The sequence below is a fragment of the Sceloporus undulatus genome, chromosome 3 (genome assembly GCF_019175285.1).
Source record: "Sceloporus undulatus isolate JIND9_A2432 ecotype Alabama chromosome 3, SceUnd_v1.1, whole genome shotgun sequence".
NCBI classification, from domain to species: domain Eukaryota; kingdom Metazoa; phylum Chordata; class Lepidosauria; order Squamata; family Phrynosomatidae; genus Sceloporus; species Sceloporus undulatus.
The window spans coordinates 66,219,541-66,222,484 of record NC_056524.1 but is presented as its reverse complement, the minus strand read 5'-3'; the positions used below and the strand labels follow the sequence as shown (position 1 = coordinate 66,222,484).

Below are 2,944 nucleotides of genomic sequence, written 5' to 3'. Positions count from 1 at the left end.
GCCTTGGTACATAGGAACACCGTGTCCCTCACCAGGAACCACATCCGGCAGACCTCCTATATCGAGTGTATTTACCTGACCCTAAAGGCTAGGGACAGTCTAGGGATTCTGTTAGTGTATCGGCCACCCCGTGCATTAGCGGACTCCCTTAACGAGCTGACACAGTTGGTTGCTGAGCTGATGTTGGAGACGCCCAGGCTTCTTGTCCTGGGCGACTTCAACATCTCCCTCACGGCCAGCTATCTTCCATCCGGTGCGGCTCGGGAATTCATGGAGACCATGGCGGCCATGGGCCTGTCCCAGCTAATACAGGGTCCCACGCATTGTGCGGGTAATACTCTCGATTTGGTCTTCTGTTCGGATGCGGAAAATCCGTGGGCGGAAATAGTTAATATTTCCCCCCTGTCATGGACGGATCATTTCCTGGTAGAGGCGAAAATCAAGGCTTCTACCCAGATCCCCCCCGGGGGTGGTGGACCAGTTAGGATGGTCCACCCTCGAAGGCTGATGGAACCTGAAAGGTTCCAAGAAGCCTTAGAGGGGCTCACGGTTGGAAATGACGACGACTCTGTTGATGCCCTTACCGGTATCTGGAATACCGGCCTTTCTGGGGCTATACACAGAATCGCTCCCAAGCGTCCTCTCAGGCCCGCTTCCAATCGTAAGCCCTGGTATACGGAAGATCTCCGGGCGAGGAAGCGGGTTCTGCGACGGCTAGAGTACCGTTGGCGGAAACACCTTTGCTTACACGACAAGACTCTCCTGGACCGATTATTAAAGGACTACGGAGAGGCAATCCGAGCAACAAAGAATACGTTCTATGGTGCTCGTATTGCGTCCGCTGAGTCGCGTCCGGCAGAGTTGTTCAGGGTGGTCAGGGAGCTAACTCAGCTCCCTCCTGCCCTGAACCAGATCCTTGAACCTTCTAAGGCCTGCTGTGACCTGTTTAACGACTTTTTTGTGGATAAAACTTCTCGTATAAGCGAAGGTCTGAACGCCGACGTTATGGCAGAGCCAAGGGTAGAAGTGTCCAGAGCCTCCGTGGACTACGTTACACTGGATGAGTTTGAGTTGGTGAGTACCGAGGATGTGGACAAGATCCTCGGAAGTGTTCGGAAAACAACCTGCTCTCTTGATCCCTGCCCCTCGTGGTTAGCGGCCCAGGGGGGACCGGTGGTAACCACTTTGTTACGCCGGATTATCAACACCTCTCTCAGGGATGGGCGATTTCCATCGGATCTTAAATTGGCCATTGTAAGACCGATCCTAAAAAAGCCCTCCCTTGACCCCCTGGTACATAATAATTATCGGCCTGTTTCGCTGCTACCATTTTTGGGGAAGGTGATCGAGAGGGCGGTTGCGTTCCAGCTTCAGACGGTCTTGGATGAAACGGATTATCTGGATCCATTTCAAACTGGCTTCCGGGCGGGTCACGGGGTTGAGACGGCCATGGTCGCCCTGGTCGATGATCTCCGTCTGAGCGCTGACCGGGGAAGCGTGTCCCTGTTGGTGCTCTTGGACATCTCAGCGGCTTTCGATACCATAGACCATGGTATCCTTCTGGGGCGCCTGGCTGAGGTGGGAATCGGGGGCACTGCGCTCCAGTGGTTCCGTTCCTACCTCTCTGGGAGGTCCCAGATGGTGCAGCTGGGAGACGTGTGCTCCAGCGAGCGGGCCCTAAAAACTGGGGTCCCTCAAGGAGCCATTCTGTCTCCCATGCTATTTAACATTTACATGAAACCGCTGGGAGAGATCATCCGGAGACATGGGGCGCGGGGTTATCAGTACGCTGATGACACCCAAATCATTTTCTCTATGTCTCCGACTGATGCAGTGACCGGGGATGGCGTCTCTCCTCTCGTGGCCTGTTTGGAGTCAGTAATGGACTGGATGAGGGAAAACCGACTCAAACTTAATCCAGAGAAAACGGAGGTACTAGTGATAGGTTCCCCCGGTCCAGGAATGGCGGTGGTTCCACCTGTCCTGAACGGGGTCACGCTCCCCGTAAAGGACTCCGTGCGCAGTCTGGGAGTGCTTCTTGATTCGTTGCTTCATCTGACTGCTCAGGTGAATGCGACGGTCAAGAGCACCTGTTACCAGCTTCGGCTGATTCGCCAGCTGCGCCCATACCTGGACCGGAGGGACCTAGAAACTGTGGTACATGCTCTGGTAACTTCAAGACTGGACTTCTGCAACGTACTCTACATGGGGCAACCCTTATACCAAACTCGGAAGCTTCAATTGGTACAGAACATGGCAGCCCGGCTGGTCACTGGCGTATCCAGGACCAGCCACATAACACCTGTACTTAAAGATCTTCACTGGCTGCCTATTCGCTTCCGAGCTCAATATAAGGTGTTGGTTATTACCTATAAAGCCCTAAATGGCTTGGGCCCAGGATACCTAAAGGACCGCCTCTCCCCGTACAATCCGCCTCGCACCCTCAGAACATCTGGGCAGCAATTGCTGAAGGTGCCTGGGGCCAGGTTGGCCTCTACTACAAGAAGGGCCTTTTCCACAGCTGCCCCAGCCCTTTGGAATACGCTGCCCACCGAGCTCCGCTCATCTACCACCCTGGCCCAATTTAGGAAGGACCTTAAGACCTTCCTATTTAAACAGGCATTCCCCGATTAAGATCCTGCGGGCCTCCCTCCTCTTCCGTGGCCATGAGGACGGGCTATGGGGCTTTTATTGCTGTTTTAGTTGTATATTGTTGTTATGTGTTTTTAACTTTGTATTGTGTGCATGTCACACTGTTGTAAGCCGCCCTGATCTTCTTGGAAGGGCGGGATAGAAATAAAGATTTTATTATTATTATTTATTAAAATTCTGCTTAGTACAGATTCTCAGGTAAGAAGACAAAGGATTGAAGCCTCAAAACGTAAATGATGCCTTACAGTACAATCCTGTACAGTACTTACTTACTTGGCTATAAACCCCAATG

The 2,944-nt window shown here is 52.7% G+C and overlaps 1 protein-coding gene across 4 annotated transcripts in view; it reads right to left on the bottom strand.

The window, feature by feature from the left end:
* Positions 1-2,944, bottom strand: part of ITSN1 (intersectin 1) — a 106,523-nt gene that overhangs the window by 53,649 nt on the left and 49,930 nt on the right. The window lies entirely within an intron of this gene.